Source organism: Dipodomys spectabilis, unplaced genomic scaffold (genome assembly GCF_019054845.1).
Source record: "Dipodomys spectabilis isolate Male_0828 unplaced genomic scaffold, ASM1905484v1 ptg000042l, whole genome shotgun sequence".
In the NCBI taxonomy this organism is placed as follows: domain Eukaryota; kingdom Metazoa; phylum Chordata; class Mammalia; order Rodentia; family Heteromyidae; genus Dipodomys; species Dipodomys spectabilis.
Window position 1 is genome coordinate 13,013,479 of NW_024870719.1, and position 26,410 is coordinate 13,039,888.

Genomic DNA, 26,410 nt, shown 5'->3' on the forward strand with positions numbered 1-26,410 from the left:
CACTAAAGAGGCTGAGTTCTGGAAGATCTCAGTTTGAGGACATTCCAACAGCAAACTTGAACTATTCTCCAAAAACAAAATAATATGCATATATATGTGATATGACTGAAATTTTAAAAGTATGCCAAGATTATTTCTCTAAATTGATACTTTTTGCTCATTTTAGTTAGATGGGGCATGTGAGCCATCTCTGATGAATATTTGTGACCTGGATAATATAGATAAGGTCAGCAAGAGTGTGGCACATCATAAAGTCCTATAAGTTGAAAAGACAGGACTTTATCTCATAATTTTGGCTTTGTCAATCATCAACCTAGTGTTTCAGGAGAACAGAAATAACAAATGATCTGTGGAAGAGAGGAAGAAGAGCAGGGTATGTATCTCAATGGACTAGATGTATATGAGGATGTTCTGAGAGCGAGCATATGCAATACCTCATGATACAGATCATGTGGCACTTTGTGAGAAATGTTTGGAAACTTGTGATCTATCCAACATAGTCATGAGAAGCAATAGAAATACTTTAGTTTTGACATTATCACTAAGATAATTCTAGCTAGTGAGCTTAACTGTGGACATAGTTTAAATTATATTTGAAGGTAGAGTATACATCATTTTGTGGTTAGAATTTTTTTTAAAAAGCCATGTAAGAAATAGTGTATGTCATTCATAGTGTACAAACAGAGTGAAATGGGGAAGACTTGAGGAACATTGAGATTTAGTGTACTGGGCCTGATGGCTTCAGAGTGGAAAAGAAGATATGGAAGAATGGTATCAGATTTATATATTTTTTTCTTTGATGGCATGAATTGTTTCTATGCCTATCAGAAATAAAAAAGGAGGAACAATAAAACAGAAATATGTGATATTTTGCAAAATCAGTTTAAGATACAGTAATGAAGGCTTGATGTTTTACTTGCAATGTTTTCTGAAAAGATGTTGTGGTATCTGTTACAATCAATAACAAAAATTAGGGGCTGGGAAGGTGGCTTAGTGGTAGAGCGCTTGCCTTGCATGTTCGAGGCCCTGGGTTCGATTCCTCAGCACCACATAAGCAAAAAGAAAAAAGCCGGAAGTGGCGCTGTGGCTCAAGTGGTAGAGCACTAGCCTTGAGCTGAAGAGCTGAGGGACAGCGCCCAGGCCCAGAGTTCAGGCCCCACTACCAGACCCCCCAAAAAAAACAAAAATTAGTTCTTTTTTGATAGATTCAATCAGATTAGGTCTTAGAGGACTTGGGATGTTGTGCTCATGCTTAAAAAAATCTCTGCGATTGGAGAGCTGAGAAGCTTACACTAAACACACTAATTTCATAGCAGGTAACTTGAATAATCTAACTAGGCTTGTATGACAGCCTTGTGTTACACATTTCAAGGGGATCCTATTACCTAAAATAAATTTCTACACGTGGTCTGTCAATCTTTCAGCTCTATGGCAAGCATCTGATAATCAGAACCACAGAGGACTGAAAGTGATGCATGAAATAGAATGCTAACATATCCTGAGAAGTAAAAGGGATGCACATACTACTTACCAGACTGTCTCCTTTCGTAAAGAACCAATTTTTTGACAATCAAGTAGCAACTGTAAGTAGGAGTCATAGGAAGTACAAGAACATACTGTATTTCTTGTTTTGATAGAAAATACTGAGACGTAAAACTTCACCTAATTTTTCACAATGTAAGTTGTTCCATTATATGTGGAATATCTTTACACAGTTTCAATATAAATTGATTACTTGGAATTCCAAGTGTCTTATAGCTGAAATGCTCAGGAGTTAACAGTTGTTGCAAGTGACAAGTTAAAGAATCCTTTTTTCCCCTACAACTTTACAATATCAGGGTTTTTGCAGAGCAATGAGAATAGACCTTTGCTGTGTGCCTAGGGAAGATCATGTGTTCCACCAAGCTAAGATGGTTTGTAGGAGCGTTACCTCAGAGATAGTGTTGTCTTACCATAAGATGTCAGACACCTGACTCAGTGTGTTGGCTTGAGGATCCTGAACAGAAATGTCTCTTCTGCTACTACTCAGTGCAAAGTTAAAAATAGCTCATTATATACCGTGAATATTATACATGGTAAATTGCTTTAATAAAAAAATAGATTCCTCATATAGCTTTGAAAAATTTTAAATAAAATCATATTGAACCAGAACACAAAAGAATTAATGCCTGATAGAGGCTTGAAACTTCTACTGAAGTATTTATTTATATATCCACCTGTATCTTGACTCACAATGACATATCTAATTGGATTGTTCTAATTCTGTTCATGAAAAAGTAACGCTTCCATTTTATCTGATTTTGAAATTTCTCACTGCATCCTGTTACACCTGTTTCAAGCAAGCCTGAGGATAATATAGAGAAAGGAGGGCAAGGAAGTTTGCGATAGTAGAGGAATGCCATGCATCAGGATTAAAGAACATTTTACATTAATAAGATTGAAATGATGATTTTATCAGAACATCTATAAAATGACTTTTCATATAAATGCTCCAGAAGCTTTTGGGAAGTTTATTATTTATAAATTGCTAATACTATTAATTTTTATTGAGTTTATTGTAAGCATTATGCCCACCTTTGGCCCTCAGTTCCACCCAGACCTGAGCTCCTCCCTGCCCTGGAGTTCCTGCCATACAGTTGGCCTCTCCCTCTCTCTGCCTAGACCCACCTGAACTCCCATCTACCTCACTTCTTACCCCCAGACCCTGCTGCTACCTATAGCTGAGGCTGCTAATTGCTCTCTCTCTGGGGTAAATATGGCCCCTCTAATAAACCTTGTAATAATCTTTCTCCTGTGCCTGCCTGCCTCCACATCGTCCCCTGGCATGGATGTGATGGATCCTTTCATTGATCCTTTCATTTGTGGCCATACAGGACTAGGTTCCCCTGGTGGATTTGCTCCCTCCCTCAACTTCGGATGGAGGTCCGACCAGCTTCCCTGGGACCTAGCCTGAGATCCTACACACCGATCGACAGAGGACCAACAAGGTAACTGTCTCCTGACTAAGCACTCTACCTGCTGCCCAACACTGGCTAATTAAGGCCTACCCCACATCAGTGCCCAGTTGACTGGAGTTCCGGGTTTCTGATTTCTGCACCCCTGCTGTCTGACCAAAATCTTGGCCAAGTGCTCGGATCTCAATCCCCCACTCCCCACCCAGGCCTTCTGTGGCCAGGGACCACCGTGGAGAGGGGCGACCATCCTTCCACGGGTAGGTCCTTGTTGGAGCTACATTGCACTGCTGAGGATGCTGTGCAGCTAGCTTTTGGCTCCTGTCACTTACCATGGAAAAGGACAGAACTAAATTTTCTTAAAATCAAATTTGGCCCCAAATTAAAAACTCCACTTATGTGAACACTGGGACAGGTAGAACTCTCTCTCTCTCTCTCTCTCTCTCTCTCTCCCTTCCAACTGAAGGTAAAAGTATGGATGAGTTTGTTTAAACTTCTCCTCTGCAGCTTCCCCCTCCCCCACGAGGCACCTCTCTTTTGCAATCTCCTCCACGAGGCACCCCTCTGTTTTGTGGTCTCCCTTGTGAGGCTCCCCTGTTTTGCAGCCTCCCTTATGAGCCCCTCCCCCGTTTTGTGGCCTCCCCTGCGAGGTAACCCCTTTTGCAGCCTTTCCAGCAAGGTACACCCTCTTTTGCAGCCTCCCCCTTGAGGCACTCACTCCCCTGTGGGACCCCTCCTCTGCCTTTGTAGTGGGGGTGGAACCTGAAGCTCCAGTTGTGCCAGAAGCAATGCACCCTCACTGTCAAAAATCTTCAGCTCTCTCTAGCATTGACCATGTGGCCGGTGCACCATCTTGGCATTATGGGAGCTCACTTGCTATTTCGTGCAGACCTCAACTTAATTCTGTGACCCTCCCTCCTCTGACCTGACCAGCAGAGACATTATATCATGTCTCCTGTCTGTTCTTCTCTCCTGTTTACTAAAAGTTTGTTGTTGGCAAAGTTTGTATTTTAAACTGACCATGTGGTTCCATCATAATTAGGCAAAGTAAAATTCCAAAAAATCTTAAACGGCTGATTTAAAAAATTTAAGCGCGCTCTATAATCTGTGTCTGTCTGTCTACTTGTCTATATGTAAACAGTTATAGTTTCAGGGTTACCAAGTATTCTGCTTACTAAAAATCTTTGTCAATGGAAGTTGTGATTTAATGTAATTTGCTTTAAAACTTTGTGACCTGACTATAAGCCAAAGAAACTAAGGCTAAGGTTTTAATTCTTTGTTTTCTCTCCTGTGCACACATCAAGGGACCAGACTGCAAAAGCCTGTGTGAACCAGGTCTTAACTAATATATTTAGAAATTTTTGCAGGTAACCAGTGACAGATGCCACAGCCAGATGCCACAGCCTTACCCAGACTTGGGGGCCTTGTTCCGTCACACATGACCAAAAGCCTGCTAATTTGGGGTAAAATACAATCCACCTTAGATATTTGTTTCTGTAATGTTAATCCCCACAAGTTAGACTAAGGGGTATATAACCGAATGATAAATCTTTGGAGTAGAGGTAAAGGGTGCAGCACAGTGTTTCAATCAAACATTTAAATGCAAACTAAAGTAACTTTAGAAAAAGGGATTAAAAATGGCATCCTCTTTGTAAAAATTTGGGAAGTTGTGAGGAGTGACTGGCCTCCCAGACAAAAAAGTTTAAAATTAAAATTGCCCTAAAGGTTTATTTCAAGGTAAAAGAGATAAATTAGAATTACTAGGAACCTGAGATTGTGTCCCTATTGAGATCTGCCTAAATCAGATTCCTCAGCCAACCAGAAAAATGCTTTTATAAACCAGAGTGCTAAACAGGCTACTCTGCTGAAGCCCAAGATATAAGCCACTTTAAACAGGCTGCCCAGAGGCAATGGGCGGTACTTAGACTTCCAATCAATGTCAGTTTAAAAAAAATCTACTGGATTTTATTAAAAAACTCTAACAAGTAATTGTTATTCAATTGTTAACAAGTTATAGGTACCTCTATCTCATTGATCTCCTTGTTGCTTTAATTGGAAATAAAAGGGCTTTTGTAACAAAGATTCCTTTTGCCACAGTTCAAAGCCATGCTAGGCACAAAGAATCCCTCTAAATCTCCATCTCTCAGCTAATCAGCACAGAACCAGGCTGGAGGCCTGGCTCAAGACTTACTTCTAAGTATCTAGCCGAAGGCTGAAAGTGGCATTCGACTCTTCAAGAGGTAGAGCACTAGCCTGGAGCAGAAGTGTTCAGGGACAGTGCCCAGGCCTTGAGTCCAAACCCGGTAAATGCCAACTAGGATAAGCTATCCCAGCAACAGACGCTGAGACACCGGCCAGGACAAAGTCAGTCCTGAAAATGGAAAACCTTGGAGAGGTGTAAGAGGAGATGACATCCTAAATGGAGTCACTTTATGTTTGCCTTTTCAAAATTAATAAGAGCTGGGGATCAAGAGAAATAGTTGTTTGTCCACGTAATGTCCATACCTGTCTACCTTCAAACTGGACAGAAAGTTAACAGTCTTGCTTTTGTTACCTGCTATTTGTATCTATAGTAGCCTCTGACCTGTACTCTCAACCAGTCCATTATGTTCTCCCTTACTCAGTTGCAAAAGACCCTAGATACCATTTCCTGCCTTCCATGCCAGGAGTCCAGTTATTCCTCCTTCCCTGTAAAGGGCTGTAATTGGGCTTATACTCCAAATGGAACTTTTCTCATGCATGGCCAATGTGTGTTCTATATCATTCATGTTAACTGACCTTGTCACCTTGTCAGCTTTTTGCCTGATATTTCCAAAAGTCTCTTTCAACAGGATAACATCCCCTGCCCAGGAACAAGTCAAGGCCATCCTGTTCCTTCAGACAACTAGAGACATCACTTGCATTGCCTAGCACAGACCCGGACCCTAAAACCCCAGCTCTGGGAATTCTTTGATGCTCCCAGGCCAACAGAAAACAACCAAAAAAGCCCATGACACCCGTTGGCTCTGGTACTTTTAAATATTTCTTCTACCCCCTCCTCAGGTTACTGTGACCCTAAAGCAAGAAAAGTCTTACTCCCCTCCTCCAGGATGCTGGAGTCAGGTAGCATGCTATGTCTCCAATCCAAGACAGAAAAGGCAATTTCAGGTCTTTGATAGCTCCTTCTGGGAATTAATCCTTCCATGGCATATTCCTCTCTTGGGGTACTAACAACAATTATTTTTTGCCTTTTAATAATTGCCTTGCATTTTAGAAAACTATTGCCATGGAAAATGGAGGACCTTTACCAACCACTGTCAGGCACATGCTTCTCGGATGGTACCCAGCCAAGCAATGAAACAGGGACCCCTGACTACTTTGCCCCTTTACAGCAGGAAGTAGCTCTAAAAGAAACAACCTCTAACCATACTCCCCCAGCCTGGTACCCCCTATTTTTACTAAACAACAGAGTGGGGAATGTAAGCAGTATCAATATGTCTTCTATGTGAAATTTTTGTGCTGTAAGAAAGGGTCAGTGAAGTTATTTCAATGCCATCACAATTTGTTGTTGATGTTTTTAGTATTGGTAACCACAAATAGACAACAAAGAAAAATAAAAAGACTCTGGGAATGTGGCTTAGTGGTAGAGTGCTTGCCTAACAAGCATGAAGCTCTGGGTTTGATTCCTCAGTACCATATAGACAGGAAATGCCAGAAGTAGCACCATGGCTCAAGTGGTAGAGTGCAAGCCTTGAGCAAAGAAACTCAGGGACAACACCCAGATTCTGAAGTTCAGCCAAATAGGGAAAGATGAAGTGAAACTCTCCCTTTTTGCAGATGACATGATCTTGTATTTAAAGAACCCCATGGACTATACTCCCAAGCTGATCTGAAACTTTGTCAAAGTAGCAGGGCATAAAATTAACCTTCAACAATCAATGGCTTTTTTGTATGCCAATAATGAGAAGAGCCCTGCTGAAATCAGGAAAGAAATTCCCTTTGTAATAACCACACAAAAAAATAAAATACCTATGAGGTAACTAAAGAAGTGAGGAACCTCTGTAATGAAAACATTTAAAAACTGAAAAAGGAAATTAAAGCAAAACTAAGAAAGTAGAAAAACATCTCATGCTCCTGGATTGGGAAGATTAACATCATGAAAATGGCAATACTGCCAAAGGCTATATAAAAATTCAATGCAATACCCATCAAAATCCCAACCTCATACTTCAATGAAATAGAAGAAGCAATCCAAAAAGTCATAGGAACAATAAAAGACCCCAAATAGCGAAAGCAATCCTTAGCAGAAAGAATGGTACTGGAGGAATATCAATACCAAACTTCAAACTCTACTACAAAGCCATAGTAATCAAAATGGCTTGGTACTGGCCAAAGAACAGACCTGAGGAACAATGAAATAGAACTGAAGTCCCAGAAATGAACTCACAGACATATAGCCACCTAAACTTCAATAAGGGAGTCCCCGTCAAAAAAAATAGAAGAAAGACAGCCTCTTCAGTAAATGGTGCTGGCAGAATGGGATAAACACCTGCAGAAAACTAAAGTATATCACCCTAAACCAGAATCAATTCCAAATGGTTCAAAGACCTCAAAGTCAAAGCAGACACCTGAAAACATTGCAGGAAGGAATAGGAGAAACTCTTGGGCTCCTTGGCACTGGCTGAAATTTTCTTAATAAAAACCCAGAGACACAATAAATCAAAGAAAGGTTGGACAAATAGGATTTCAATAGACTGCAGAGCTTCTTCATTGCAAAGGACCTAGCTAGAAGGAGCAATAGAAAGCCCATGGATTGGGAGAAGATCTTCACTAGCCATACAACGGACAAGGGCCTCATATCTAAAATATACTTAGAACTCAAAAAATTAAATCCCCCCAAAACATGTTCTCTAAGAAACAACTGCCCCATTAATAAATGGGCTAGACCCTGATAGTAAAAATAGGGATACAGGTTGACCCATTGTAACAATGAGAGGCACAAGACAGTATGTTGGAAAAATGAACCTTACAATTTAGATAGCGGGGTGGGGAGAGAGGAAGGAGAAGTGTAGTTGTGGAGGTGGAAGGAAGGGATAGTAGGGGAAAAACAAAGGAAAAGGTAAAAATGTTTGATAGGAAATGTACTCATTACCTTGCTCATGTAACTGTAACCCTTCTGTACAGTATTTCTATAATAAAAATGTATTAAAAATGGGCTAAAGACTTAAAGAGAGACTTCTCTAAAGAGGAAATAAGAATGGCCAATAGACACATGAAAAAGCATTATTGTTGACAAGGACACTTTGACTTAGAAACTCTTTTTTAAATTCCTGTGTCTAAAGAGTATCAATAATAAAATAAGAATCCACAAAGAAAAATGTTTCATAATCATAGACGGAGAACATATCAAAAAGATTCTAAAATTCCAGCTCAATTTATTTATAAACAAAAGATATAAAAATATATTCCTTCATATTGAGTACAAAAAAATGAAGTCTTAACATTTGTGTTTGCAATGTTGGTTGGCTGTCCATTCAACACAATACCTCAGCTCTTGTTTCAAAAGACATTGCATTTTGGCTAATAATTTTACCATAAAAGAAATTCAAATCTAAAAAGAACATTGAGATTCCACCTTGTCCCAGTAAGAATGGTTATAATCAAGAAATCCAATAACAACAGATGCTGGTGGGGATGTAGCCAAAAGGGAACCCTACTGCACTGTTGGGAGTGTAAACTTGTTCAACCACCCTGGAAACTAGTATGAAGGTTCCTCAAAAGACTCCACATAGTGTTCTCCTTTGACCCATCAATCCCACTTTTGGGCATTTACCCCAGTAGCCATACTAAAGCTACCAGCACAACTATGTTTATCACAACAGTATTTACCATAGCTAAGATATGGAACTAACCCAGATGCCCCTCAGTAGCTGAATGGATCAAGAAAATGTGATATATATGTATATAAATATATATATATACATACATACATATACTTATACGTATATGTATATGTACACACACACACACACACACACACACACACACACACACAATGGAATTCTATGCTTCCATCAGAAAGAATGGCACTGCCCTATTTCTTAGGAAATGGAAAGACTTGGAAAAAATCATATTAACTGAAGTAAGCCAAACCTAAAGAAATATAGGTTCTATGGTTTCCCTTATTTGCAACAACTCTTATATGCTAGGATAATCTTTTTTTTTTTTTGTCAGTCATGGGACTTAAACTCTGGGCCTGAACGCTGTCCCTCAGCTCTTCAGCTCAAGGCTAGTTCTCTACCACTTGAGCTACAAAGTCACTTCTGGTTTTCTGGTGGTTTATTGGAGATAAGAGTTTCATGGACTTTCTTGTCCAGACTGGCTTTGAACTGCTATCCTCAGATCTCAGCCTCCTGAATAGCTAGGATTACAGGCATGAGCCACTGGCACTGGCATGCTAGGATAATCTTATCAGATGAACAGAAAAGTTCAAAAGCTTTGTATATATAACTATATAAGATAATGCTAAGTGAAATCAACCCCAAGATATGGACGAAAGAGCTTTTCCTTTGTTGTTGTTGTTGTTGTTTTTTAATGTACTATGTGATTTTTTTTGTTTTGCTAATTTTTTATGTTCTTCCTCCCATGGTATATCCCTGTTGTCACTGTATTTTATTTTATCACCTTGCATCTTATATATACATTTCTCTAATTTGGAGAGAGGAACAGGAATAACAAAATACTGAAACTTGGACACAAGATGACCCACTGCAACAACGATATTCACAAGAAACTATGTTGGAAATGACCTTTGCAACTTTGGGGGGAGGAGTGGGGGATGTGGGGGAGGGAAAGGATAGTGGGAGAACAACAAAGGAAGGTGTAACAATGCTCAACCAGAAATGTATTAATTACTCATGTAAACCCTCTGTACAGCATCTTTACAAGAAAATATTAAAAAAAAAAAAGGCACATAACTATAATCCTAGCAACTCAGGAGGCTCTGATCTGATTGCGGTTCAAAGCCAGCCTGGGCAGGAAAGTCCGTGAGACTCTTATCTCCAATAAACCACTCAGAAAACCAGAAGTGGCGCTGTGGCTAAAGTGGTAGAGCACTAGCCTTGAGCTGAAGAGCTCAGGGACAGCACCCAGGCCCAGAGTTTAAGCATGACTGAAACAAAAACAAACAGAAAAAGAAAAAAAAAAAGAAAAAAATATCAAAACTGTCACAGTAAAAAAATAATAATAATGCTTCACTGAGTAAACATGCTACATTGAGGTATATCTATAGTTTTAGAAAAACATTCGAAAAATTCTAGAAAGATTTTAGATATAAAATAATGAAAAAATATAGAAGGCACATTTAAAGTTGCAGAAGTGATTTTCAAATAAGATTACACAAAGATAGACACACAAAACTACACATACACAAAGTGGAAGGTTGGTAACTAAAGGCTCACTCTGAAATAATCCCTCAGGTTGAAGCCAGCCTGGGGTGGGTGGTCTAGCTCAAATAATAGAGTGCTAGCCTTGAGCATTAAAGGTCAGGTATAACACTGAGCCCTGAGTTCAAGCTTAGGGCAGGCACGCATGCACACACACACACAAATACACACAAATACAGTTAGCTATAATTACTGAAAGGGCTGCTTTAAGAGGAACTGATATAGACTTCAGAACATTGACATAATGAATGAATTGGTGAGTTCTTACATGAAGTTTAGAATGCCTGAAAATCCTAAAGTCTTATAAATTTATCAGGGCAGAGGAATTTTTGCATTAGAAACAAGATATCATTAATCTGTTTAATTTTTGTGTCATACACATTTGTCCAATAATCCAACCATTTTATCATAAAAATGAGGAAAGTAAGTGATTTCCATGTTTAGGGCAATAATATTTAAAGTATAGTTATTTAGTGTCTTAGTCACTGAAGACAGAACGAGTAAGAAACAGCTTAGATGGTTGAGTGTTACATGAGTATTGAATAAAATAGCACTTAGTTTTTAATTCCATCTGTAGCTACTCATGGAACACATTTTACTCAGTGCTGTTTGAAATGTCCAAAGTGCTCTGAGGAAATGTGAGCAGGATCCATCCACTCCAACAAAATTATTGTGAATAATACTCTCTGAACAAGCATCAGACATCTCTTTTTCCATCCTTTGATTAACTTTAATATGATGGAAAAACACCAATTCAGAGGGGAACATAGTCACTATTTTTTCCTTTTTAAAAAAATTATTATCTTTAGGTAGTTGTACAAAGAGTTGCCATGTAACAAAGCAGTTTATGAATACATCTTGATCAAGGTAACCCCGTTGAACACTGTCACACATCCCTCCCATATCTACCCCTTTCCTCACTCTTTTAATTTTACATAATACTGATTTTTGTTTGCATTCCCCCCTTCCTCTCCATTTGTCCATCATTTTCCCCATGACCCCACCCCATCCCTTAGGAATACCAACTTCCTGGTGTTTTATTTTGCTCAACTTTGATTTTGTCTTTTATTTCATTAATTAATATTATTTAAAAAATATTATGAGATGATGTACAGAAGGGTTACAGCTACATAAGTCAGGTAATGAGTACATTCCTTTTTGAACAGTGTTACAACCTCCCTCATTCTCTCTCAGTTTTTCCAACCCCAACTCCCCTTCACCTAAGGTTGTATAGTTCATTTCCACTTCTGAATTGATTCAGCTTTGTCCCATTGTTTCTGTGCCTCCCCTTTCCTTCCCCAAATCAGATAAACTTATATACAAAAACAAAGGGTACAGAAATCAAAAACAGAGACAGGAGGGAATAAACCAAAGTAAAAAGGAAAGAAAGAAACTACAAAAGTACAATAAAAAACTTCTTGTTTCCAATATATGGAATTCATTTCATTCATTAAGCATCATTTTATATGATCATGTGCATACAGCTATTGAGCCCTTGTGATATCTCCTAAGAATGTACTCCTTTATTCTCACTGTGTGAATGTTTACATTGCTATTTAATTAATCATGTCCAAGTGTAATTATTTGTCTTTTACTATCCATTGGGGTTACTTGTAGATTTATAGACACATTATAATTATTACAAATGAGGGAAACCATGCAGTGTATGTTTCTTTGGGTCTGGCTTACTTCACTTAATATAATTTTTGTCAAGTCTTTCCATTTCTTCACAAATTGGGGCAATGCCATTCTTTCTGATGGAAACATAGAATTCCATTGTGTATATATGCCACATTTTCTTGACCGATTCATCCACTGAGGGACATCTGGGCTGATTCCATATTTTAGCCATGGTAAACAATGCTGCAATGAACAGGTTGTGCTGGTGGCTTTATTTTTAAAATTTTTTAATACTTTTTTATTGTAAAAATACTGTATAGAGGGGTTACAGTTATGTGAGCAAGGTAATGAATACATTTCCTATCAAGAATTATTGCCTCCTCCTTTGTTTTTCCCCTATCATCTTTTCCCTCTCACCTCCACAACTATACTCCCCCCCACCCCACCTAAATTACAAAGTTCATTTTTCAACATACATTTTTTAAAACCAAATACAGTGAAAAACACAGGTTATACTGTGGAAGGAACATAGAAAGAAACGAAAAAAATCACATGGTACATTATAAATATGTTAGAAACAATGGCAAGAAAGAAAAAAAAAAACACTTGTGTCCCTATCTTGGGGTTCATTTCATTTTTCTGCTTGTTCCAGACAAATACTAGTTATTGCAAATAAGGGAAGCCATGGGACCTATGTTTTTGGACCTGGCTTACTATACTTAATATAATTTTTTCAAAATCTTTCCATTTCCTAACAAATGGGGTGATGTCATTCTTTCTGATGGAGGCATAGGATTCAATTGTGTGTATGTGTGTGTGTGTGTGTGTGTGTGTGTGTGTGTATGTGTGTGTGTGTATCACATTTTCTTGATCCATTCATCTACTGAGGGGTATCTGGGTTGGTTCCACATGTTAGCTAAAATAATGCTGCAATAAACATAGTCGTGCCAGTAGCTTTAGTGTGGTCTTGTTTGTAAACATTTGGGTAAATGCCCAAAAGTGAGATTGCTGGGTCATAAGGTAGCTCTATATGGACTCTTTTGAGGAACCTCCATACTGCTTTCCAAAGTGTTTGAACAAGTTTACACTCCCACCAACAATGCAGTAGGGTTCCCTTCTGTCCACATCCCCTCCAGCATCTGTTGTTTAAATTAGAGTTCTTGATTCTAGCCATTCTAACTGAGGTGAAGTGGAATCTCAGTGTTGTTTTCATTTGCATTTCTTTTATGGACAGAGAAGTTGAGCAATTCTTCACGTGTCTATTGGCCATTCTTATTTCCTCTTCAGAGAAGTTTCTCTTTAAGTCTTTAGCCCACTTATTAATAGGGCAGTTGTTTCTTTGAGCATTTGTTGTTAGGATATCTAATTTTTTGAGTTCTAAGTATATTTTAGATATGAAGTCTTTGTCTGTTGTATAGCTAGTGAAGATCTTCTCCCAATCCATGCAATCCCATTTGTCCAACCTTTATTTGATTTGTTGTGTTTCTGGGTCTTTATTAAGAAAATTGTGGCTGTCCCAAGGAGTCCTTCCTGTAATGTTTTCAGAATATCTGCTTTGACTTCAAGGTCTTTGATCTATTTGGGGTTGATTCTCATGCAGGATGATATATGAGGGTATATATGGATCTAACTTTATTTTCTACAGGTTTAACCAATTTTGCCAGCATTATTTACTGAAGAGGCTGTCTTTCTTCCATTCTGTTTTTCTGGCTCCCTTATTGAAGTTTAGGTGGTTATAGGTCTATGGGTTCATTTTTGTGTCTTCAATTCTATTCCATTGGTCCTCAGGTCTTTTCTTGTTCCATTACAAAGCCATTTTGATTACTATGGCTTTGTAGTAGAGTTTGAAGTTTGGTATTAATATTCCTCCAGCAGTGTTCTTTCTGCTATGTCCTTTGCCATGCAGAAACTCTTCAGTTTGATGTAAATTCATTTATGCAGACTTTCTTTGATTTATTGTGATTCTGGATTTTAGGAAGTTTACCTTTCTAAGGAATTACACTATTTGAGATCTCCCTTAAGTACACTGTTTATCAGTTAATACATTTGCATACACTTGCACAACACCCAACATATTTATTTACAAGTTTATAAGCTAAATCTACCTTCCTTCCACACATAATAGAACACATGGATCCTTTTTCTCTCTGAGCCTAACTTACTAACCAATTTTTTCCCAAGTTTAAAATTGTAGTAAGAGAATAGCATACAAAAGCTGCTCTCTCTGAAGAGATATTTTTTCTTATAGTTTCTGTTATGGAAGTATCTTTCAGGGAAAAGAGAATTCTCATTTCCTCCAAAAGAAGAATGACAATAGCATGTGATGGTATGCTTTGGTAATCCCAACATTTGGTAGCAAGAGTCAGGATACAAGTTTGAGGCCAATCTGGGCTGCATAGTAAGATCCTGTGTGAAAACAAGATAAAACAGAACAAAAAAATGAGAATATACATACTCAATATTTCCGGAATAACCTGAAATTAGTTCTATGGTGAAATGTTGACAATATTTTTTTAAAGTAGGGGCATAGTGCCCAGGGCTTATATGTAAAACAAAAGGGAAACATGTAGAATGAAGCAGATTTGCTTCCCTGAATTTTCTTGAAAGAGAAGCTAACTTTCAGGAAGTTGTTTTGCTTTCAAACATCTGTTTGAATTTGTTCTCCTGTGATTCTAACAGTTGGTTTGATTGCTAGCACTGCTTCTGGGTTTGCATAGACAGAGGTGATTATGAGTCACAGTGGGAGTGAGGACATTTAAATTTATGCCTGGCAATAGAGAGAACAATGCTGCTTTATGACAGGACAAAGAAGGGTCAAAAGCATCCACATATTAGAACCATTCCCAAACACAGAGGGTGAGCTCTTCCTTAAGTACCAGGTGGCATTTATTTTAATGTTCTGTAAATGCACCTGGATCCTACTGTTCAGAGCTGCATGCCCTAGACCATCTACATTTTGTATATAACACATAGGATGTTGAGCTAATCATGTCTCATTCTTACACAGCTATTAAATAGCAAAAATATGTTTTCATTAATCAGCTGACATTTAATTAATATAAAATATCCATCTGATTAAATCTCAATTAGATGCCTATTGAAAACAGTGACATTTCCTGTGGCATTGAATAACCTTACTGCCCACACAGATGGCATGCAGTAAAAACATTGGCCAAATATTATACCACAACTGGTGGAACAAACTGAAACACATCTATCTTAATAAAATATATTATAAATCCAGTCTTTGCAGTACATCTAACAATGAAATAACTATCCTAACAGACTGGCATTCACTCTGACATATGTTACCAATCAAACATATTTTGTGTTTGTGGACATAACATATAGAATTCAGAGATGTGATATTCCATCTTTAATCTTGAGTACATTTTATTAGTATTAACCCCCAAAGTGTATGGATTATGAAGTGATGAATCCGCAAAAAGACAATGATTATTCCAAACACACCTGAAAAATATGCTATAGACATCATTAAATAAAATTATCTGCTAAGATTATCCTAGACATATACTATTTATTGCAAATGAGGCAAACCATGGGACCTATGTTTCTTTGGGTCAGGCTTATTTCACTTAATATGAATTTTTCCAAGTCTTTTCATTGCCTTACAAATGGGGAAGTGACATTCTTTCTGATGGAAGCATAGACTTCCCATATATATATTATATAATATATATTATACATATATTATATATATTATATATATAATTTTACTGACCCATTCATCTACTGAGGGGTATCTGGGTTGGTTCCATATCTTAGCTATGGTGAGTAAGGCTGTGATAAACATAGTTGTGCTGGTAGCTTTAGTACGGCCTTGTTTGTGTCATTTGGGTTAATGCCCAGAAGTGGGATTGCTGGGTCATAGGGGAGCTCTATGTGGAGTCTTTTGAGGAACTTCATGCTGCTTTCCAGAGTGGCTGAACAAGTTTACACTCCCACCAACAGTGCAGTAGCATTCCCTTTGGCCACATCTTCTCCAACATCTGTTGTTATTAGGTTTCTTGATTATAGCCATTTTAACTGGGGTGAATAAATCAGACCCAAAGAAACATAGGTCCCACAACTTCCCTTCTTTGCAATAAGTAGTATATGTCAAGGATAATCTTAGCAGATGAGAATAGTTCAATAGCTATGTATGTTTGACCATATAAAATGATGATAAGCGAAATAAACTCCAAGACATGGACACAAGAGGTTTTTCTTTGTTGTTGCTGTTTTTTTTTTTAAATGTACTATGCAATTTCTTTTCTTTTTCTTTTCTTAATGTTCTTCCCCCTATGGTATATCCCCTGTTATCACTGTATTTGATTTTGATACCCTGGTATGTATATACATTTATCTGAATTAGGGAAAGGAAGGGGTAAAACAAAATGGTGAGACAAAAGACAAATGGGGAACCAATGCAATTGTGATATGCACAAGAATATGTCTGTACAACTTGAGGAAGAAGGAAAGTAGGAATAAAATAAGGAAAGGGGTAACAAGTTTGACAAGAAATGTACTTATTACATTACTTATATAACTATAACCCTCTGTACATCAACTTGACAATAAAATATTATCAACTTGAATAATATTTTCTGTAATACTCTATTAGTAACTAATCACTTTTCATTAGTTTGGATAAAATGTTTCTAACAAAAAACAAATTTATGAAGAATAGTCCTAATCTACCTTCATTATTCACGTATATCATGCATTCTAAGAATTTTCCTAAGATTGAATACTTCACAACAAAATAAAAAATTAGTTATCATTTTTTTTTCTAATGGAGAAGATAAATACAAACAAATGGTGTATATTCCTCCAAAGTTATATTGAGTGAGTCATGTTTTTTAGGATTCAGATCTGGACAGATTGAATCTAAAACATATAATTTAATAAAAACCCTATAATTTAAGAAATCTGCTGGGCTTCCTCTTTGAATACATTTAACCCAAACCAAGATATCAATGTTGCTTATTGAGTGTTAGCACCATTCTCTAGAGAACTGCTCTGCAGAATAGTCTTTAAGGTCATCATGTAAAAAGGAAATCATTTATATTGATTTCTGTAATCCAGTTGCCTAGCCTAGTGCCTAAACTAAAAATGGCCATTCGATATGCTTAAGTGATTTAATGATTAAGCAAATGAGCCATTGATGGTTGAGTTGCACACATAAATGATAGTGTGCTGGGAAGCCCTGAAATTTTAGGAATGTCTGCTTGTCTTATCTTCACACAGAATTGCTGATTAGTTGGGCTGTAACTATTATTAAATGAGTCATCAGAATTTTATATAAATTCCATAGATGCAATTATACATTTATTTATACACACATCTGAATATATATGGGATATCCATATATATTTCCATTGAAATATATTTTATGTATTGTTGCATTGATCAACAGAAAAAAATTATACTGTCTACCTTTTGCTCCTATATCTGCAAGCAAAAACTTTAGAATATAATATTGGAACTGGAGTGTATTTTGGCAGGTTGGTGACTTATCACTTTCTCTGGCCGAAATCTCTCCCATCCATTAACTGGCACAATAAGTTTTTTCTTCTTTTTGTCCAGTTTTACTTGAATAATGTAGCTCTATTTACTGTTTCTTCCTAAACAGTGAGTTGATGAGTTGAATAGCATTCATGCAATCAGTGTTTTGACTATGAAAAATTACCTGCTGCATAGTAGGTCATTTACTAAATAACACAATGCATTGTTATTAAATACTGAATAAAATTCAGCAATATTGTGTAGTTGATTTCCATCTTTTTTCCACACATTCTTAATTAATGGAGATATTAAACAAAATGATTCTGCATTTTTCAAATTAATGTCTCTGTAGTTCACAGAAACACACTGTTCACTGTTGAATTTTTATAAACTATTATTTGGAAGAATTCCAGTTTTTCTGATTCATTGCTCATCTTTTAGTGCATTGTTAACACTTAACTTCAAAAGCAAGCATTTCTTTGATAAATACTGGTCTCTCCATTTTCTTCCAGTTTTTTCGAATTCACTTTCCACATCACTTCTACATTGATTTGGCTTCTCAATGTGTCTCATTATGTATCTACCCATCTTATAAAATATTCCTAATTACCATTGCTTTCAGGGAGAAACTCCAGGTTACCACACTGAAAGATAAATGGACATCATCAAAGTTGGACATTCTTTTACAGCACTCTTGCTCCTGAATGGTTATTACCTTTTGTCACTGGCAACAGTGCTCTTCCCTAAGTAGTATTTGACTTTGATATAAATATTACTTAAATAAGCTTCAGAGACAGTTGCAATTGGAGGTTGAAGAGAAATATTTAGATTTGTAACCCAAAAAGGAATCAAAAGAGGTTTTTGAACCAAGGATTCCAGATTATATTCAAGAACCAAGCAATGTTCATATCAGAAGCTAATTGTGTACAGAGGATGGTGGGAAGACAAATACTGGAATTAGTGTAGTCAGTGACTGGTCTCCATTACCTCTCAGACGTGTTCCAAGGCCAGATGTCCAACCCAACCAGTGACACAGAAGGAGCTCTCTAGGAACCAGGTTGAAATCATATAGTAGGTATACATGCAGATTAGCCTTCTTTCTGGGGACAAGAGAAGTTATCATTCCAGTGCCAGTTCTACTAGGTAAAGTCTTAGAGCCAGTCTACCCATTGTCATATAGGACTCATGCCTATCAACAGGGAGTCTACTGTGGACCCAGAAGTAGTCACCCAGTCCCACTCAAGTGTACTTTGAGGCAATCCCATCAGCCTAATGAGTCAGCAAGAGAAAAATCTTCACCTACTGCACTTTGCAAAGACTGAAAGAGGCTTGTTTTACCACTCTAGAAAGCAGACTAAACTTAGAGCTTCCCTATGACTTAGCAATCCCACTCCTGGGAATATACCTAGATGGCCACAAACAAGGCCACACTAAAGCCACCAGCACAATCTGTTCATTGCAGAACTATTTAGCATAGGTAAGACACTGAATCAACCCAGATGCCAGTCAGTGAATGAATAAATCAAGAAAATGTGTTATATTCTATTCTTCCATCAGAAAGAATGACAATACCCCATTCATAAGGGAATGGAAAGACTTGAAAAAAATTATATTCAGTGAAGCAAGCCATAACCAAAGAAACATAGGCTGCATGGTTTCCCTCATTTGTAATAACTAGAATATGTCTCATTATGTTTCATTATTAAACCAACACATACTTACTTTATCTAAATTAGAACCTGGACACAATTGAAAAACAGCAAAGGAAGGCTTAATTCTCCAAGCAGAGAAAATTAGAGCTGGATTACAAACTCACATAATCCTATTACATACTTCCGTATAGGTTGTAAAGGTCTTTCCATATTAATGAATATTAATGACCAAACAATTCTTAATGGGTAAAAATAAATTGTTGCTATTTTTACATTTTTTTCTGTATGATTACAATCAAGACCATATAGTATATTCCCAGCATCATTTTCACTTATTGAAGTGAGAGAAATGAATACAACAATTTGCTGATTGTTCCCTAAAAGTATTTCCCTGTACTCCTATGAAGAGTGTGCTTCTCCAAGCTTGATCTAATGGCCCAAGCCTGTCACCCCAGATTTCCCACGATGAAAGAGGGGTCTATCAATGGATGAGAATACAAACATTAACATGTACTTACAATGTAAGGCAGTAGAATGTACTAAATGTTATGGAAACATATGGCAATACAACATTTCAACATCCCTGTTATCCTTCTCTTCTTTATAGCACAAAAACACACATATATCTATGATTAATGAAAGTAGTCATTAGTAATTATGAACTCACTGATAGTCCAAGATTCCAGGGCTAGACAACTAAGTGGTAATGGTGCAAGGATTCTTTGAGTGCTGGTGTTTGTTTCACAAAGACTTTAAGAGCTAGCTTAGTTAATTAGACTAAAGAAAAACAATGAGAAAATAATCTCTTTTTTTTTTCTTCCAGATGTAAAGGAGGCAACCTGAACCCCCATGGTAAGGGAAAAACTTTCCAAAATCTGACATAGAAATTTTATGTCCCTCCCCCACGGTATAACCCTGCTATCACTGTATTTGATGTTGATATAATTTGTGGAGGGGAAGGGAAAAACAAATCATTTAAATAGGGATACAGGTGGACCCATTGCAACAATGAGATGTACAAGTCGTTATGTCAAAAACGAACTTTACAACTTTGGTGGTGGGGGGAGGAGGGCTGGTGGGGGGGGGGCGGGAGGAGGATGGGATGGGAAGGGGAAACAAAGGGAGGCTACAATACTTGATAAGAAATGTACTCATTATGTTGCCCATGTAATTGTAACCCCTCTGTACAGTATTTTCACAATAAAAAATATGTATATATATATATAAAAGAAATAAGTGTAGGGAGTGAACAACATAGGAGGCAGATGCAGTAGCTCCTCAGAAAACTTAAACTTTTGCTACTGTTGTTGACATACCAGATCAACCAGCCAACAAGCTGTTGCTGTATGTTGTAGGAAAAATGCATAAACAACTCTACTGTTGTTCAAACAATTTTAATTGTATTTTTCCTATTTGCATTCAATAATCCATTATATTTGTTTAAGCAATTTGTGTTAGATTTTTTATTACTTCCATTAAATATCCTAATGGATTCCAGCATTAATCTCTGTGCAACCTTTCATTGCAAAAAAATGTTAAGTAAAATTGGAACTCTATCTACAAGTGATATAGCCAACAATGCAATAAAGACATGAAGTGACACTAACATGTATAAAAGTAACAAAGTACAATGTGTAAGATAATTTTTCAAAGCCATTTTCAGTCTTGTAGGAAACTTTGTTTCCAAATATGCCCATTATAAAAGAAAATATGTGATGCTATTTATTATAAAAACAAATGATACATTTAATGCAAATAAATTTAACACATAATGATAATTACTTCAGAAAATAAAGTTAATATTATACAGAAAATGTTAGGGAATTGGAATTATTGCAAGGATACCAGAATATGTCAAGACTGAAGTTACCAAAATATAATTTATTATCAACATAAATTCTATTGCAAATTCATTAGCAAAATGTGACAAATATTTTATTTTTCAACTTGCAAAAATATTTTGAATAAAGAAGTCTGTGTGTACAGTGTAAAGTTCACACCAGATGGACTCCAAATATCTTGTGTTTCATGATGGTTCAACAATTATTAATTATATTATATATAATGCCTATTATGTATACTGTACTATGCAATATTCTATGTTTATAGCATTGAGGCTAATTGCTATTTCAAAAAAAGATGTGTTTGCTTTGAGAAAACCAGAATCAAAGCCTCACATCTTGTAACATATGCAGAAAAGCTTGATCTTGGTAGTCATTAAGGACAAAGAAATTAAGTCATCAATAGCAAACAACTTTACCTCATGAATTAAATAAAAAAATTAATGGAGCCTGGAAGTGTGTCTCACTGGTAGAATGGGTGCCTAGCATTCAATCCCTGGCTTGAATTTCCAACACACACACACACACACACACACACACACACACACACACATGCACAAATAAAAATAACAAGGAGGAGGAGAGAAAAGGGAAGGAGATGAACGAGAAGTGAAATGTTTATACTAGAAGCTAAATTGAGAAAGTAAACTTTCAAACATGGCTAGCTTTTCTTAAAAACAATTTTCCAATATCTTACATTATTTTAATGTATTTAGGCAGAGTCACTATAATGCCATGAACAATTAATTAGCGATATAGAGAAATATTTTTGGAACATTTTATGAAAAGTAGGGTCTTTTTTTGCAACAGTTCCTACTGAAGCACTAAAATAATACATGCCAGGATGGAAAGAGAGATATTAGATACTTATATTAGAAAAGAAACTGGTAAAGAAAATGGTAATTAGAGGTCAGAGGAAGATGGCGGAGGAGAGGCTAGGAGCTAAGCAAGCCCTCCCATAGGAACCAGTGTTAGTATTCCAGTGGAAAATCTAAAACTAGAGAGACACTCCAAGTGTTTATTATAGTACAGAGTGTTTGGCCAGAGAGGAAAAACTCAGGGAGCTTAGTTAAGGACACAGATTTGAGCATGCCCAGTTCACAGTGACAGCAGATGTGGCTGTCACTGGCTGCCATATCAACAGGGGGAGTCCCAGGCGCCAGAGTTGGTGTGTGAGCAGATTCTCCTCACCACCAGCTAGAACTGACAAGGAAAGGAAATCTTCATTCCTCTGACCACAGACAGTCGCAGACCATGGAAGGCCCAGAAACCAAAGGAAACCTATGAGTATGCCCAAGATACTTTCATTGAGCAGTGGCAGGAAGGCAGCCCCTCCCCCACTACTGGAGAAAAACTCCATCTTTGATACAGACTGAGATCCAGCTAGAGCAGCTAGTGTAACTCAGGACTGGGAAGAAGACAATAGGAGCCGTTCAACAGGTCAAAAGGATTTGACCTACAGCAGGACTCAGCTCCACCCCTGGGGAGAGTTGCAGACTCTCCTTAGTGGGTAAACAGAGCCAGAGGCTACCCTACTAGGTGCTGCACAAGAAGCAACCCCAGCTTTTGAGCAATTGGAAACTTGTTACACAGAAATCCTGAGATTGCCTTGAGGCTGGGCTGAATCTCTCAGGAGCTAGCCCATCAGGGTAAAGCTACTGATTGCTGATAGGCCACAGCCCTACCTACAACCTAGCACTACTAACAGCAACTCAAAGCTAGAGGAAACAGACACCTCCCTCTTTTGTGATACTCAAAGTAGATCGCCCTCCCACTGAACTAGCTTGGGAAGAGGGACATAAAGTCCCAGGTAAGGCAGAGCTTCCTTCAGCCTGATCAAACAAACTGATTTAAGAAACCAACCTAAGCCACAGAACAACCAAACACCACAAGCAATCTAGAGACTCCACCATCAAGACTGGTTACTGACACAGGGGAAACACAAAATTGGCACCCCCCAAAAAAAAAAATTCAAAGAACTTTTTTCTACCTAATTTTTTTTTAACTGTTGTCTATTTTTTTAAATTTTAGGTTTTTGGTTTCTTTTTGTTGCTGTTGTTGTTTTTCTCTAATATTCTTTTTATACTGTTTTCCCTTTTGGTCCTTTTAGGGAGTTTTTTTTTTTTTTTTTTTTTTGCCTTACATAATTGCTGTTCTATTCATCCCCAGATATATACTTATCTTCAATTATTAGACCTTATCCTTCATTGTGTGCATACTTAATTCAGATATTGATTGCTCAATTCACAAACTCCCAGCTTTAACTCCATTAATTGTAGAATTATTTCTTTATACTTATATAATTTTTAAGTGTTTCATTTTAAATTTTTTATATTTTATTTTTATTTTTTTCCTTTTTCTTTATCTCCCGTCTCCTTTCCTGCTATCCCTGCCCTTTCTCAGAATCGCTCTCTCACTTTCCCTCTCTATGTTCCTCCAATCTTATGTTCTCCACACAATTATCCCTAAACCTATTAATTTCTGGTCTTCTGACCCCTTACTTGATTACTCTTAGTCCATTGATACCTATCTGTTTGTTGTTGAACTAGATTGTATCTGTTGAACTAGATTGTATCTGTACCCATTTTGACTAGATCAAACAATCTGTGCAACTACAGGGCTCTGGTTGATGCTTGCCTTAAAATAGAGTTCTAGCTCAGAATCTGTTTGGCTATCATACCCAAATGGCAGAAGAAGAAACACAAGAAAAATGGCAAGTATGGTAATTCAATTCCCACTCATGACAATCAGGCAACAGAGCAGTCAATGAATAACTGAGAGGAAAGTTCCCAAAATTCTCTACAAACACTACTGGTAAACATGCTGATTGAAAAGTTTGAAAGCCTGCAAAGGTCTCACTGTGAGTGGGATAGGGAAATGTCTGAGCCTGATGACGCTAACCAAATATTAATACAGGAATATTGCAAGCCTGATGAGGCTAACCAAAGATTAATACAAGAATATTGCAAAAATGATGAGACTATTCTAAGATTAATAGAGGAATTGCAAGAATGGGATGAGAATAGACAAAGATTAATTAAGGCAATCATGGAATCCACAAAAAGACAGCTGGAGGAATCCAGGGAGACCACAAAGGGAATGCTGAATGAAGCCCAACAGAAGGAAAGGGAATCTAATGAAACTATAACTAATCAACTAAGGGATTTGAGAATGAACACTGAAAACCAAATTAAGGAGGTAAAGAAGTCCATACAAGATTTAAAACAGAGCTCCAACAAAGAATTTGAAGCCATCAAATCTGACCAATTAGAAGGAAAAAAAAATAAACAAAGTAGAAAGTCTTGACAGTAGGTTAGACCATGCAGAAGATCGAATCTCTGGAACTGAAGACAGCCTAGATATTATAGAGAAAGCACATAAAACTCTTCAGTACAAATTCAAGAAATGTGATAGAACTTTTCAACATCTAGACGACAACATCATAAGGCCTAATTTGAGGATAATGTTTGTAGAGGAACACCTAGAGACAGAAGTTAATGGTCTAGGAACTTTATTTAACAGGATTCTAGCAGAGAACTTCCCAAACATGCAAAAAGATGGGCCTATTCAAGTACAAGAAGCCTTGAGAACCTCAAATAAACCAGACCAGAATAGGACATCCCACCATCACATTGTAATCCACATGGAAATAATTCAGACCAAGTAAAGGATCCTTAAAGCTGTCAAGGAGAAAAAAATCTATCACCTGGAAAGGGAAACTAATCAGAATAACTTCATATTTCTCAGCAGAGACAATTAATGCAAAAAGAGCCTAGAATGATGTATGCCACGCCCTAAAGATAAACAACTATCAATCAAGAATACTGTACCAAGCTAAGCTATCTTTCATAACCGAGGGTCAAATAAAAACCTTCTATAGCAAAGAAAAACTGAAACAATATATCTCCACCAAACCAGCCCTACAAAAGATACTTAAAGATGTCCTACACACAGAAAACCAACAAGAGCACAATAAAGGCCAAGTAACAGCCCCCAAACAAAGAATCCAAGAAGCATAAGAGGAACCCAGTTGTCACAGCTCCCAAGAAGGTGGATAACATGGCAGGAACTACCAAATACTTCTCAGTCCTAACTCTCAGTATTAATGGACTTAACTCTCCATTTAAATGACATAGATTCTATTTAGATCAAAAAGCAAGATCCTTCTATCTGCTGCCTTCAAGAGACACACCTTGCCCACAAAAACAAACATATTTTGAAAGTGAAAGGCTGGAATAAAATCTACCAAGCAAATGGCCCCCATAATCAGGCGGAAATTGCAATCTTAATATCAGATAATATAGACTTCAAATTAAAATTAGTGAAAAGAGATAAGGAAGGTCATTACATACTAATTAAGGGATCTCTCCTTCAGGAAGATATTACAATTCTAACAAACAACAGAGCACTTAAACTTATCCGAGAAACACTACTTTCCCTAAAATCACATATAGAGCTAAAGACATTGATTGTTGGGGATTTTAACACATCACTATCACCAATAGATAGATCAACCAGGCAAAAACTCAACAGAGAAACCACAGATCTAAACAACTGCATAGATCAACTAGATTTAACAAACATCTACAGAATATTTTACCCAGCAGCATCAGAATACAAGTTCTTCTCAAAATATTCCAAAACTGACCACATTTTAGGACACAAAGAAAATTTGTCCAAATTCAGAAACATTGAAATTATGCCCTGCATTCTCTCAGACTAAAAGTGAATAAAATTAGAATTCAACACTAAAAGCCACCAAAGAAAATCCTGTAACACATGGAGGCTGAACAACACACTGTTGAACCACCAGTGAGTCATAGAGGAAATTAGAAAGAAAATTCAAATGTTCATGATATTTAACAAAAATGAACACACAAATTACCAGCTCCTCTGGGACACAGCAAAGGCAGTACTCAGAGGCAAGTTTATAGCTCTGAGTTCCTACATCAACAAAGTGGAGAGATCTGAAACCAACAATTTAACAAGGCACCTGAAACTCCTTGAAAAAGAGCAATAAGCTAAACTCCAATCCAGGAGATGAAAAGAAATAATTAAAATTTAATCAGAACTAAATGAATTACAGTCCAAAAAAATCTATAAAAAGAATCAACAAAACAAAGAGTTGGTTCTTTGAAAAAATTAACAAAATTGACAGACCTTTAGCAAATCTTATCAGAAAAAGCAGAGAACACACCCATATAAACAAACTCAGAGATGAAAATGGTAACATCACCACAGAAACAACCAAGATTCAGAATATTATAAGGGAATACTTCTCAAACCTTTATGCTAAGAGAATCTTCAAGTTTGAGAATCTGGAAGAAATGGATGAATTTCCAGCAAATATTGACATGCCCAAACCAAATCAAGATGAGTTAAACCAACTTAACAGATCCATTGAAATAGAAACA

The 26,410-nt window shown here is 37.0% G+C and overlaps 1 pseudogene; it reads right to left on the minus strand.

The window, feature by feature from the left end:
- Window positions 1–3,043: 3,043 nt before the first annotated feature.
- LOC122106477 overlaps window positions 3,044–26,410 on the minus strand; it is a 75,636-nt pseudogene continuing 52,269 nt past the window's right edge.